Source organism: Tachypleus tridentatus, chromosome 11 (assembly GCF_004210375.1).
Source record: "Tachypleus tridentatus isolate NWPU-2018 chromosome 11, ASM421037v1, whole genome shotgun sequence".
In the NCBI taxonomy this organism is placed as follows: Eukaryota; Metazoa; Arthropoda; class Merostomata; order Xiphosura; family Limulidae; genus Tachypleus; species Tachypleus tridentatus.
This window is the reverse complement of record NC_134835.1, coordinates 32,143,290-32,158,965: the sequence shown is the minus strand read 5'-3', so window position 1 is coordinate 32,158,965 and position 15,676 is coordinate 32,143,290. Positions and strand designations below refer to the sequence as shown.

The 15,676-nt window shown below is 35.3% G+C and overlaps 1 pseudogene across 1 annotated transcript in view; it reads left to right on the top strand.

The window, feature by feature from the left end:
• LOC143231881 (disintegrin and metalloproteinase domain-containing protein 10-like) overlaps nucleotides 1-14,440 on the top strand; it is a 51,921-nt pseudogene extending 37,481 nt beyond the window's left edge. Inside the window, exons 5-12 of the transcript XR_013017267.1 lie at nucleotides 883-1,060; nucleotides 4,782-4,941; nucleotides 5,609-5,704; nucleotides 9,224-9,305; nucleotides 11,331-11,458; nucleotides 11,878-11,990; nucleotides 12,713-12,847; nucleotides 13,459-14,440. The product of XR_013017267.1 is annotated as a disintegrin and metalloproteinase domain-containing protein 10-like (transcript). The remainder of the gene's footprint in view (nucleotides 1-882; nucleotides 1,061-4,781; nucleotides 4,942-5,608; nucleotides 5,705-9,223; nucleotides 9,306-11,330; nucleotides 11,459-11,877; nucleotides 11,991-12,712; nucleotides 12,848-13,458) is intronic.
• Nucleotides 14,441-15,676: the final 1,236 nt, after the last annotated feature.

Here is a 15,676-nt window from a genome sequence, read left to right as displayed (position 1 = left end):
ACATTATAGCGCCCACACTGCTGAAAGGGCGAGCATGTTTGGTGTGACGGGGATTCGAACCTGCGACCCTCAGATTACGAGTCGAGTGCCTTAACCACCTGGCGTATTTAATGGGAATAAATTACCAATACAATACTTTAGAACTTTTATCTATTTCTTTTTCAGCTAAAAAATCAGTTACAATTTTGTTTTAAAGAGTTTTCAAGTAGTTTTTTATGGAATTAAGGACAAAGCTATGCAGTGGGTTGTTTGTGTTTTGCCCACTACGAGTATCGAAGCCCAGTTTTTAAGAATGCGAGTCCACAGATATGTCGTTGGGGGGGCTCTTTAAGTAGAGAATTTTGTGTGATTCGAAATCATCCAAGACAGAGGTAATATTCAGAGGTCTGCAATAACAGAACTAGAATTATTTAGCCACCAGTGGCACAGTTTGTCCGCGGACAAACAACGTTAGAAACCTGGTTTCGTTACACAGGAGGAATAGAACACAGATATCATCCGCGTAACTTTGTGCTTAACTTTAAGATAAACAAGTAAGAAGAAGAATTATTTGTTAAATTCCGAAAAAGCGCGAAATTAATTGTCTAAAATTTTAATTTTAGTGAAATTAGATCGAATGTAATCCTGATGTGTACCAAAATCAATAAGTATGTTACAGTATCAGCTTTTAGAACAATAGATGATTGGAATAAAATAATGGTTTTGAAACCGCAGAAGTTGTCTAATTTATAAGGTTAGAAATTATTATGTAATGGACAAGCTGAATGTTATAGTACCATTGAAACATTGTTTGCACTAATTTCTTTGAGCTAAAATCTATTTGTTCATGAAACATTTTATCCGTTCTTTTTCTAAATAACTCGTTTTTCGTTCATTCAACAGCATGACCCAGAAAATAACGATCTTTGTACTCCTGGTGGTAATTATGGGAACTATATAATGTTTGCTAGGGCAACCGCCGGAGACAAGAAAAATAACAACAAATTTTCACCATGTAGCCTTACGAGCATGAATGCAGTGTTAAATACAAAAGCAAGAACCATGAGAGGGTGCTTTACAGGTACATTTTGTTACTATAGATCACCATAACTTTCTATTAAATGGTTTCTTATGACATAGTACGAGAACTTTAAGTAATGTTTGTCATATTGTCAGTAAATGAATGGAAGCGAACATGTATCTTATATTGAAACTTATAATCGAACGTATGCAATAATAAAATTAAATATCCAAGAAACTTCTCTTTTTTTCTTTTTGCTTTTGAAGGACAGATGTCGCTCTTTACGTCCAGTTTTAAATAATTAAATTGTCGATATTGCCAATGAAGCGTCACACCTCAGTTACAAAACTATTAAGACTCAAATGTTGTGGTGGTTGTGATGTAATATAACATTGTTTATTTATTTTAGTGTAAATAAAAACTTTGTATAATCAATATATATATATATATATATATGTTTACTGTTTACCAAATGTATCAGTTACGTGAAAAATGTATACGTAATTGAAATAATATCACATACTGATTACACTGGGGAACACTCATTTTGTTGCATTAAAAAAAAGACCTTTCTATAGTCAATTTGAGTGTGTTGATTTCAAATCTGAAGTCGGTTTTTGTCTGCAAGCTACAGATTTTATGCAATTTGACATTTTTATTTATTTTTTAATTTTTCGTTATTATAGGAAATTATAGGAATAGCTTATCAATTTGTTTGTGTATTTTATTCAGGTAGGAATTTGCGTTTGTACACTTCATCTGGACAATCTCGTTTAATGCTCCAGCAGTAGTCAGCCATCATACTTTTGTCCTAGCGCCCTTGGTAGCGTTCTTCCATGACCTTTAGGTCTTGGTGGAATCGTTCTCCTTGTTCGTCACTCACAGCCCCCAGGTTGTCAGGGAATTTATCAAGGTGGCTGTTCAAAAAATGAAGCTTGATGCTCATGTTGCACCCAAGATCACGAAAAGCGAGGAGCATTCTGTTCACAAGTTCACTGTAGTTCTCCGCCTTATTGTTTCCAAGGAAGCTCTGAACGACTGCCACAAAGGATAACCATGCTGCCTTTTCTAAAGCGGTCATCTTAGCAACAAACTGATCATCACGAATTAGGGTTCGAATCTGTGGGCCATCAAACACGCCTGCTTTGATCTTCTCAAATGATAACCCTGGTAAAGCTGTGATGATGTGTTGGAAACATTCACCTTCGGTTTCCAGTGCCTTGACAAATTGCTTCATCAAACCTAATTTGATGTGAAGAGGAGGAAAGATGATCTTATCTCTGCTTACAATTGGGTCTTGTATGATATTTGACAAGCCTGCTTCAAGGGTGTCACGAATAGGCCAGTCCTTCTGGACCCAATGTCTGTCTCGTGCTCGGCTGTCCCACATACAGAGGAAACATGGAAACTTGGTGAAACCTTTCTGTTGTCCAAGAAGAAAGTTGACCATATTTAAGTCTACACAAATGATCCAGTTGTGCTCATGATATTTTAATAAGTCCATGACCATTCTCATATCATCATAGTCTTCCCGCAAATGCACTGAGTGACCGACAGGTACTGCTCCATAAACATTCCCATTATGTAAAAGAACACACTTTAGACTGCGTTTTGAACTGTCTAAAAAGAGTCTCCATTCAGCAGGACTATAGTAAGGTACACCCAGTTCTTTGAGAAGACCTTGGATGTCATGGAAGTAAACACATTGTCTGTCTTCTGAAAAGAAGGTCACTAAAAGCTGGTCACGCTTTCTGAAATATGATACTTTAACAGAGTAATCAACAAGATTTCTGCCTTGTAATCTTGATGCCAAAAGCTCTGCTGCTTTCTTTGAAAGACCTAAATCCCGCACTAAATCATTCAGTTCAGCCTGGGGAAGAGGCTTGGGGACGGGGAAAGGTTCAGTGTCTGAAGAACAGTTCTCCGATTGTGTACACTTTTCTGACAATTCACTGTCACAACTGTCTTGTTCGCTTGTATCATGTCCAATGTCTTTATCGTCCAATGAAGGCAATCCTTTGAAAACTGGAACAGGAACTTCTTCAGAGTGCGGAGCAGGCCGAATAGCTGAGGGAATGTTCGGATACGTAATCTTATGTCGGTTTTTCTTCCCAACACCCGTTGTGTTTACCATGCAGAAATAACAGTCAGTTACATGGTTGGTGGGTTCGCGCCAAATCATTGGAACACCAAAGGCAGACCATTGCGTTTTCCTTTGGTCCAGTCTCGAAGCATTTCCTCACAATTGTGGCACACAACATGAGGAGCCCATTGCTTGTCTTGATCACCAAGATGAACTTCAAAATATGCCTTGTAGGCACGCTTGACGAACGAGGATATGTTACGTCTCTGACGATTGAGTGTGTAGCATCCACATATGTAGCAGAAGGCATCAGGCTTGTTTCTGCAATGATATCTATTTTTGGAAGCCATGTTTGATCTGAAACAAAAGAAGAATGATCAAAATATTAGAAGCTATCTATATATATGGACGTGAAAATGCTTATACATGGTTTACGCAAGTTCACATTTGTACAATTTCATTAACCTCAAATTGCATACAAACTAGAGCTTGTAAAGAAAAACTAATTTCAGATTTGAAATCAGCGCCTAAAACTCCTTCAGAATCAGTTAAAATATCCAATGCAACTCAAAGTTACTGAAAAAGTGTTCCCCAGTGTTATATTTGAAAACTGACCTCACTACACATTAACTTTCTGACATCACTACATATTGACTTTCTGACGTCACTACATATTAACTTTCTGACGTCACTACATATTGACTTTCTGACGTCACTACATATTGACTTTCTGACGTCACTACAAATTGACTTGGCCCGGCATGGCCTAGCGCGTAAGGCGTGCGACTCGTAATCCGAGGGTCGCGGGTTCGCGCCCGCGTCACGCTAAACATGCTCGCCCTCCCAGCCGTGGGTGTGTATAATGTGACGGTCAATCCCACTATTCGTTGGTAAAAGAGTAGCCCAAGAGTTGGCGGTGGGTGGTGATGACTAGCTGCCTTCCCTCTAGTCTTACACTGCAAAATTAGGGACGCCTAGCACAGATAGCCCTCGAGTAGCTTTGTGCGAAATTCCCAAACAAACAAACAAACAAAAAAAACAAATTGACTTTCTGACATCACTACATATTGACTTTCTGACGTTACTACATGTTGACTTTCTGACATCACTACATATTGACTTTCTGACGTCACTACATATTGACTTTCTGACGTCACTACATATTGACTTTCTGACATCACTACATATTGACTTTCTGACGTCACTACATATTGACTTTCTGACATCACTACATATTGACTTTCTGACGTCACTACATATTGACTTTCTGACATCACTACATATTGACTTTCTGACATCACTACATGTTAACTTTCTGACGTCACTACATGTTAACTTTCTGACGTCACTACATATTGACTTTCTGACATCACTACATGTTAACTTTCTGACGTCACTACATGTTAACTTTCTGACGTCACTACATATTGACTTTCTGACGGTGAAAGTCAAGAATTGTTGTTTAGTCCAGAAACAGAAGTATAAAAATAAAATCGCACGAAGAGATTAAAATATATAATAAAGGTTATTTCTAAATGTTTGAAAAATACAGCGTTAAAAGTGATACATTTTATAGTTTAGTGCGTTAAAAAACCATTGATAAAAAAACGAATTTATATCGTGCTCTTTCAGTAGTGTCGAATTTAGTAAATAATAAATATAGTTAAGGTTGTATTTTTAATTCGAAACTCTCATTAGAACCTCAGCTCGCCATCTGTGGTAACGGTGTGGTAGAAACGAATGAAGAATGTGACTGTGGGTGGGAGGAAGAATGCCAGGAGCCATGCTGTTTCCCCATGAGGGTTAACCATCCTCACGGGCAACCCCCTTGTCATCTTCGTCCTAATGTAATGTGCAGGTAAAGAAATTGTACTGACGTTTAGAATGTTAAAACGAATTAACCACAAGATTGAGTTATGGGATTTTTTTTTAATCATTAATAAAAACTAATTCGAGAGAACGGACGATTAGCTGGGAATTAGTCCTCACAAACAAACGATGACAGAGGATTTGCTCTCAACTGTGCACAATTCAGAATTCAGTAATTTGTGCATATGATTAATTATGATAAAAAAAGAGAGAGAAATATTAGTTATAGGCTCGTATTTCTTAGGTGAACTAGTCATAGGGTATTAGATCAATTAGTAAAAACTAACGCCATCTTTCGGCATAATTGTAAACATTTTATTTTAAACAATTGTCATAATTACGCGCAACTAGATCGTTCTAAGACAGCGGGCCTGTCGCCAAGTGTATTGTTTTCGACACTTCGTTGATTCAGTTTTAAAAAGTTTTATGCTTTAGGCTTTAATAATTAGGTATGTTTTAAATTGTTACCATAAATTGTTTTTTGTTGTATATGTATTTTAAAAACTCCTTTTATTTTCTCTGTAAAACATTTAAGAGATATTTAGTACAACTTTCGTGAGATGCTTAGCATATATATTCATGTATTTTAGAGTGTATGACGTAGTTCTTCTGTTTAAGTTATTTTGAGGGTATGTAAATAGTTTTTGTTTATTTAGCCCCAGTCAAGGTCCTTGTTGTACTCACGACTGTTACTTGAAGATTGGAAAAAAGTGTCGTAATGACAACGGCTGCAGAAGTGCCAGTTTCTGTGAATATCCTTTTGCCATAAGTGTTATTACGATCTGTATATTCTGTAAAATGTTTTACTTTAGCCAACAATTCTCAATATGTATTCCAGATATCACTGGTGGCTCAAGAGCTAACTTTTCCCGGGTGTGGCTTAGTAGTTATCGTACAAAGCTGCGGTTTGAGAGTCCACTTTTAATTGAGGGCATGTAAAAACAGTTATAAACAATTCTGATATTGCATCAAAAGAACCGGACAAAGTCCTTGTATTATCGAAGTCTCTCATTTGATCGTCTAGCCTACGTATGCATAAGTTTTCATTAAGGCTGTAAATATTTCGTTTCGTACGTGGTAATCATTCGGGCATGCATGCATCAAGTACCAAAGTTTTACACTAGTTTTATTATCCTCTGAAATGATTGGTTTTTATATATATTATTACAACCTTATTTCTTTGAATTACTGGTTTTAGTATATATTATTACAACCTTATTTCTTTGAATGACTGGTTTTTGTATATATTATTACAACCGTATTTCTTTGAATGACTGGTTTTTATATATATTATTACAATCTTATTTTTTTGAATGACTGATTTTTATATATAATATTACAACCTTATTTCTTTGAATTACTGGTTTTAGTATATATTATTACAACCTTATTTCTTTGAATGACTGGTTTTTGTATATATTATTACAACCGTATTTCTTTGAATGACTGGTTTTTGTATATATTATTACAACCGTATTTCTTTGAGTGATTGTTTTTTGTATATATTATTACAACCTTATTTCTTTGAATGACTGGTTTTTGTATATATTATTACAACCGTATTTCTTTGAGTGATTGTTTTTTGTATATATTATTACAACCTTATTTCTTTGAATGACTGGATTTTGTATATATTATTACAACCTTATTTTTTTGAATGATTGTTTTTGTATATATTATTACAACCTTATTTCTTTGAATGACTAGTTTTTGTATATATTATTACAACCTTATTTCTTTGAATGATTGTTTTTGCATATATTATTACAACCTTATTTTTTGAATGATTGTTTTTGTATATATTATTACAACCTTATTTCTTTGAATGACTGGTTTTTGTATATATTATGACAACTTATATATATATATATACATATAGACGTTAGCATCTTTATATCTGAATACAGATTATTTATACTAACTTCTTATGGAAGAATGCTACTTACTTAGATCAAAACTAAATATCGATCCGGAAGTGATTAGAGCCAATAGAATAAACTTTCCTCAAGTTTTTACTCATAAACGTTATAATGAATTACACTATCTAACAATTTATTTACTTTTTCTTGTTCCTGGGCAGAAAGTGTTATTTCCCAATTGCTTATGCCTAAAGTAAATGGAAAAGACATATTTTTCTCTTCAAACTTTGCTTTTGTGACCTGGGTAATGAAATTTTCAAATTTATCCATTTTCCAGAACATTCCAGGTAGATTTAGTGCTGATTAGCTGATAGAGAATTTTCTCGAACTTACAAGAATTTTCAAGAATTTTTTAGAATGTTGTAGAACTATTCCTCTGGCTTATTCGGGCACCTCAAAGAGGAATACAACAGCATCAAGACCTTGCTAGAAGCATTGAAGTATGATGAGTATGGCTGGGAGGTCATCAGAGACTTCAAAATGGTGGCATTCCTGGTGAGTCTCCAAGGAGGCTTTACCAAGTTTCCTTGTTATCTTTGCCTTTGGAACAGCAGGGACATCGCAGCGCACTACAACAGGAAGAACTGGCCACAACGGACCGAGTTCTCTATAAGGAGGCACAATGTGAACTATGAGCCACTAGTTGACCTGCAGAAGGTGTTGTTCCCACTATTGCACATAAAATTTGGTCTTCCGAAACAATTTGTCACAGCTCTTGATGAGGAGTCTGCAGCCTTCAAATACCTTTGTGACTTCTTCCCTAAGCTATCTGAGGCAAAGGTCAAAGCTGGTATCTTCGTTGGACCACAAATAAAGATCCTGAATGCACAAAATCCCCCAAGAAGCTTAGTAGGAAGGGAAAAAAGCTTGGGACAGCTTTGTTGCAGTGGTTTAGGGCTTCTTGGGGAATCACAAGGCCGAAAATTATGTGGAACTGGTTGAGGCTCTGGTGAAGAACTACGGCAAAATGGGCTGCAGGATGCCCCTGAAAGTCCATATCCTTGACGACTATCTTGATAAATTCAAGGAGAACATGGGAGCATACTCAGAGGAGCAAGGCGAGTACTTCCATCAAGATATACTGGACTTTGAACGCCGCTACCATGGAGCGTATAACGAAAACATGATGGGAGACTATGTTTGGGAGCTAATACGTGAAAGTGATTTACATTACAGTCGCAAATCTCGAAAAACTACTCACTTCTAAACATTTTTGTATAACTTTAATATAAATACATGTAAATCTTGATTCATGCGTTGTTTTATTCAAACCTTATGTAAAATGAAAATGTACAAATTTGCCCGTTTTTACATAGATAGAAAATATGTTAATTTCTAAATTTCATTATCCAGATCACAAAAGCAAAGTTTGAAGAGAATAATGGTTATTTTCTGTACTTTTACAACATAAGCAATTAAGAAAAATAACACATACTATCCAGGAACAAAATTTTTGTTACATAGTATTATTAACGATATTTTTGGCTGTCAACTCAATTTTATCTCACAAGCTTTTCAAACAGTTTTCATTTTTAAAAGTAGCTATGACTGTTTTTCTTGCTCAGATACGTTGTGTGGGCGTCTGACACTGTTAAAAAAGGAACGGCTAGAGCAGATAGCTCAAGCGTACTGGATCTGATGCAGGAGAAATGCTTTGAAAACGGTGTACTTTTTGTACAGTCGTCAGTATATGTATTTATGCGAATTACTATAGAAGTACAGTGGAGCGCCGTTAAGCCGCGGTGTTTGGGGGGTCAACCTGCTTAACCGCGGCTTAAGTGGTCTGCGGCTTAAACCTTTGTGACTGAAAAGCCGAAGTCGCCAACAGCTCCGCCGAGGAGCCTCATCCGGGCCATTGCGTGATCATTATATCGGATTATCGAATTAAAAATAATACTTTAATTATTGATCACTTTTTTCACGGATTTACCGCGGATTAACTTTAATGTATGGAGAGGTGTGATTCGGTAACAATGGCGGCCTCCATAAAGCTGACACAGAGAGCGGATAAGGTAGATTAACGGTCGATTTCTATTGTAATATATTTTATTTATTTCCCAAATTAAAGCAAATCCTTTTTAAATATACCCTTGAAGTTATAAAACCAGGATTAAATTCGTAAGCCGCGTTTTTACACGTTCTTAAATTAGCGGTGAGCCGCGATAATCCTCGCTCACATCGCTCACAAGACTTGCTGTAGCGGCTTAAGCGATTTCGCGGTTTAATGGCGCTCCACTGTAATTGTTATATATGTTGACTAAGGTCTATAGGTTGTATAATACGAATACAGTAGGTTAATAGATAAACGTAAGGTCACTGCAATAGTGTTATTAAAACTTAACCATAACTTACTGGAGTGAGTGCAAAATGTCCTCCTTCCACTAACAAACCCAACAAAACCATTTGCAACAAAGAATTCGTCTGTTATCTTGGGGTAAGTTAAGTAACGGTATGTGATGAATTTGAATTAAATATATTAAGCTCTTATGTTTATACATTTAGTTGTTTTTTTGGTTTTTTTTAAATCATGTTGAGCTTTGCTGCACAGATTTTATAAATTTCAGCTACGACAAGACAAAATCACCGTCAGAAAGTGGCGGCAACCATTCCTTCAGTACATTTGTGTGCAAATCAGACATCAGATGATGCGTCACATGATCTGAAACGCTTGTAATTGATCATCTGGCCTTTATGAATGCTCGGTGGAGATGGCCGCATATTTGTGTGATTCATAACGTTTCACACTAGAATGATGGTTTACTTGCCATGAAGAAAGACTTAAAAACTGGAGGGTATATTTTTATCACTTTTTTTGACGAAGCTGTCTCCGTGGTATCTTCAATGGCTAGACCAGATGCAGCACGTTTCCACTCAGAAGCATTCTCGACGTGCTCGATAGGATTCATGAAAACTGCTTCATTTGGTTAATCTCTTCTTCCAAAGGGTCCCTCTCTGGTACAACAGTAAGTCTACGTATTTATAACGCTAAAATCAGAGATTCGGTTCTCCTCGGTGGACTCAGCAGATAACCCTACGTGACCTTGCTATATGAAAACACACACACTCTTTCAAAAGTGGTCGAACAGTTTTGTGCTGTGGGTGTTGACATTGCAAGGACCAATTACGTTGCCACAGGACTAGTTCACAGGTAATCGATGTGGTACATCTACTAGTTATTTTTCTTACCAGCACTACATTTTTGGTCGAACCACACGCGCGTGACATTATTGCAGGAAAATAGTGTTTGATTAGGTTTAAAGTTATTTCCAAATTATCATATACGTGCATTATGTGGCTTTAGGGCGAAGCGCAACTCGTCTGTAAAAATAACAGTGCTATCTTTATATGTGCTTTTGGTTCACTGAGCTTATGCTTGGTATCAGTGCAAGCGAACGTGATGTGCTGCGAACAGAATATACCTTACTGAGTATTTATTTGACGTGCTGGCCGATGTTGTTAAGTCTTTTTCTAATTGCCTCAACATTGACACGAGTCTAGTTGCGGCTGCGAACGTGTGATTCAATCTCGGACTTGGTACTCAACGATTGCAGCGATCCATAATCAAGTACAACAGTTGTAACCTTGTGTTGTGAATGATGATGTAGTCGTTTTGGAATCAGAGTGGCCCTGCACCTTTGTTTAGGAACCGGTTTTACATTTTACAAATAAAATAACAACTTTGAAACATTTAACCAATTCTCAATATCCGGTTGTGACTTCGACACACGTATTCCTGATATTCCTCCCGTGAGGTCTAAATATGCTTTACGAACAACTTGGAGCACTTTAAACTCTGTAATTTAGTGTAAAATGAGAAATTAGGTGAGATTTACCTGAGAATATCGTGTATATCATAAGATCATGAGACACACTTGCATTTCAGATCACGTGCTCAGTGATCAGATGTTGGAACAAAGATTTTATCTTGTCGTGGCCATATAATATAATGTAATAATATAAAGAATTCCGAAGTTTTGAAATTCTCACAACTACATCAGTATCCGTTCTTCATTATATACGCATATATATTTATGTATACCTTTCTACTAGTGAATATATAACTTTACATTTTTAAGACACCGAACTGTATCTGTGATAAATATTGTAAAATATTTGTTAAGTTGTTAATGCCTTTTTTACAGGCGTCATTTAGTCAGTTTAAAATTACCTTTCATTTGTGTTCATGTTTACCGCAACTAAAATATATTCTGTAAGTTTCGTGAAAAGGTAAATCTAATGTATTCAGATGACTTAGTCTATTTATCCACAATCGACGTGACTAAGACGATGGTGACAATCTTCCGTAAAAAGAAAAACCACACAACAAAAACCAGATTAGCTCAGCTGTGAACTTGTTATTAAAATTAAAAATATATAACAAGGAATACATTTATTTTACCTTTTTTTTAGTACTACAAGCTTAGTCTCGTATCTTACCTGATATTTGGTTGGGTTACAGGAGTGCACTGGTTCCATCTGTGTGGCCTACGGTCTTCACTCCTGCCAGTGCCGAATGGGACCCAGTGACCCTGTTACCAAAGCCTGTGAGATGTGTTGTCAAATTCCTGGTGATGACTCGAGTTGCAAGTAGGCTTATTTATAATCCATTAGCTTAGGTTCTGGTGTTATTTCCCCACATTTGCACGTATGCATCTAAGGTACTTCTGTCTTTTCTGAACAGTATATACAGCTGCTACGACCACTAAATAAAATGTTATTTCTTCTCTAGTTCTCCCAATATGTTTTCTTTTCCCAGTGTATTTCAATAAAACGTAACTAGTTTTTTTTAAATCTAACACCTCATAAAACAAGGACCTAAAACGTGTTTTTTTTTTTCTCTTCTTGTTGTGAATTACCAACGACATTAATAGGTATTTCTGTCACATTGCGAACATTCAAACTTTCCAGTAATCTTATGAATATAATATTTCATCCTCTATACGATGAGAACGACTAATTGTTAAGTTAGGATATGACATATACTTGACAGGCTATGTTTCATTCAGATCTTCCTTCGAGTGGAACATGCCTCCATACAATCCCTGATCTTTATGCAAAGCCCGGCACTCCGTGTAACAACTACAATGGCTATTGTGATGTGTTTCAAAGGTGCAGAGAGGTATGATATAATAACTAATTTAAAACAATAAAAACTTTTGTATCTTCAGAGATTTTTATACATATTTTTGTTTAGTTCTTCAGTTTTACACAAACTTAAACATGTAGAAAAATGTTGACTCTGAAATATACGTGTCTTTATTTACACACGTTGTTTTATTTTGATACCATTTTGTTTTAGAATTTAGTTCATCACATATTGTGTAATTCTAAAATATTCACTTGAAGTTCTAAATTCAGAAGAAGTTATTTTGATTTTTTTTTAAATTAAAAATTAAAGTATTTAAAATTCTGGTTGGTTAGGAGCAACATAATATTTTCACGAGATATTTACGGTATATACCATCTTGTTTGTGATTGGAGCTTCGGCATATTTTTCGAAACCAATCACAAGTTGCGTTAAAACATTGAGTATGGGGCAAAACACGCAGGCATAATGTTGGTATGGCTCAACTCTTGTTTTTATCAAGGTTTTTTTCAGTTTATAATACATGCTTGGAAATGGGAATCAGCTAATTGTGTGAAAAATTCTTAATTTAGGATATTAATTTATAATTGTAATTATATAAATTATAAAACATAAATAATTGGATCATGTTAGTCGCACACACTCCAAATTTTATGATCATCACGCTCATTCTTTAATTTTTTTAATTTAAATGTGTTTGTTGTTACCTTCAAATTTATTTTATAGTTTATCTTAGTTTTCCCTTATGCCACCAGGTGGACCCGTCCGGACCATTAGCTACACTACACAGACTTCTTCTGTCCAGTAAAAGTGTTGCTCTCCTGAAACAGTGGCTCATGAACCACTGGTGGGGAGTGTTGTTGGGCTTAATTGGGGCTGCTTTGCTTATGGTAAAATGTTTTATATATATATATATGTATATATTAAATAAACGTTTAAAATCGTTGTCAGAAAACTGTATAACACGTGCAGCTTTTATAGATAGGATGAATTAGTCATGCGCAGATGATTTACCATTAAGATTTTTCAGTGTTAACATTTTCCTAGTAATTTAGCATGAGTGATCTTACAAAATCACTTGTGTAGTTTTCTTAAAATAGCTTTTTTTTTTTTCCTGTACTTTATTCGTAACAGCAGATTTTATACTAAAAACAATTAAACCTAACTACACTCCGTATAGAACTAATTTTTCAGTTGCGCAAACCTTCTTTATCAGAGAAGTGAGTCCTGTTGAGTCACTTAATGTTGTATTGGGCACTAAGAATAGTGATAAATATTTTATAAAAATAAAAATAGTAAAACCCAACCTGAATTAGTTGTTTTACTGAGACAATCTTTTCAGTTAAGAAATGTGTTGTTCCAGAAGAAATAATATAGCGAAACAACAGATTTCTTAACGTTAATTGTTTAACGTACACACAATAGCGTCCAGAAAAATTATTCTACTAAAGGGACAGTATTCATATAAGGTTTGTCATCGGTTTTAATTATTTATTTTCAGGTGTTGGCAGTGAGAATTTGTGGGAAAAGTTCAAGAAAAAACAAAAGAAAAGAGTACAGTGAAGTTTCTAGCCACTTAGCAGCGAGAAGCAATTCCATCGTATGTCCTGATTCGAGTTCTTCTGTGGTAAAGAGCCAATCACAGCCTGTAGCCTCAAACGAAGGTTTTCCAGCAACTATAGCTCATACAAGCTCTACCGAGCCAGTTACTTCGAATTTTGTCAAAACTAGCTTGACTTTTCGACCTCTTGACCGCCCATTTTCCAACCATGGTATGGGATGGGTGTGATGACCAAGGCTCTAGTTGCCACTAAACAATGGATGTGTTTCAAGCATCGCGGTGAATAGTGAATTTAACAAGATCTTCATTCACGTTTTTTTCATTACAAACAGAAGGAGACAAAAAGTTTGTAGGCGCGAATTAAGTACTGACCAAAAATAATTGCAGATGGTGCACTGGTGAATATATGTGCATTACAAGCGAACTAAACTATATGTTTTGTGGACCCTACTGATAGTGAGATAGGTTATTGTTCTGTAGGTATACGTACATCTTTATCGTACAGCACAAGAATCGAGGAAGTAAGTGGGGAAAATATAATACAAGACACAAATAACTGTAACCTAATGGAAGATTATTTGTTTTTGGCAAACAAACCAAACCCATTGTTTGAAAGAAATGTCAAATACAGAATCAGAGGAACTGTACTTTGAACTAAGCCTCGTGTTCTACTTGGTTTTAAAAAAATACACGGATTGTGTAGACTGAAAAATATAACAAACTAGATGCTATTGGTAACGTTTGCTGAACTAAGGAAAGTTCCCACTTTGATAGTAACGTGCTAGACAAATTTACATGTGGTGACATTACGGATAGCTTTACTTTTAGCTGGTGAAAGTAAGGGGTGGTTCTATTCTCTTGCAGACTTAGGAACGGGTTGTAAGTGAGAAGGATTACATTAAAATTACATAGCGTAAAAACTTTGAGCAAAACTTCCTATATCAGCACATTTCAATAATGCAAATTTTCTAAAAGTATTAAAGAGAAGTCTGGTGCAGACAATAAGTTATTTTATACATTAAATGAATTTTTAAATACCGCTTTTCGGTGCTTTGAGGTTTATTAATTGAAGTTTCTCGAAAATAAAAAAAAACAGCAAGTTTTCGAAAGTGCTTAGCTAAATATATTTAGCAAACATTACCAAACCATGAGGAATTTAGATTTAAATACTTCAGGTAATTAAGCGTGTTTATTGCTTATTAATTTTTACGATAATCATTATCTAAATAAGTGTGTTAACTCTACTGACACTAGTTTGATAGCTAATCAAATCTTCCGTCAAGTAATCACGTGATAAGATGATTTAAATGCTTTGTGCAATTACATTTTTTTTGGGGGCGCAGTTCTAAAATCTTAAAACACCAACAACATCAACAAACAGTAACCTTTATTTTGTTAACAAGTGTGAACAAAAAAGAAAATCAAATGATGAATATTCTATGGAGTGAAAGTTTGTTGTTATTAAATATAACATTTCGCAACTACCTTCTACGGTAGACTGTTCTTCTACGAAAATGTTTATCCGCATGAGGTCGTAAGAAAAATAATCTTAATTTTAACTTCACTTTAAATGATTAGATATTTTTTCGAGGACCGTGAAATGATTGAAACCGAAATTATTATTATTTAATTTGTAATATAATCTCGATATTATATACAAGGAAGAACTGCAAATTTGCCTGGATTTGTGAACTCATTTGTAATGTTTTAGCCTTGTTTAAATTTTCGTTTAATGCCAGAAATTGCGAATTTTGGTCTGATTTACAAAAACTTCAGAGATTGTTCACTCTTGAAATAAAAAATAAATGATGCAAACATGAAGGCAAAAATGTGCCAAGAATGAAGAGTCATCCTGATGGTCAACTTCCTATTTAACTTTGCCACAGGCCATGACTACTGGCATGACTTGTTTATCGGTATCTGTGATATATGTATATTTAGATGTTGCAAGATCGTATTAATTTATTTGTTTAAAAGAAAGAAAACAAACTTGTAAGGTGCTTACGATAACATCGGATTTACCAAACGTTCATTTTGTACTGTTTGTTAAACAAAATACCATAGGTGTAATCGGAACAGTTGGCAAATGGAAATTTTTGCTGACGTGTGCTGAGATACGTTTCATATTCTAGTTGCTCCTGGTGGATCAAAATTTAGT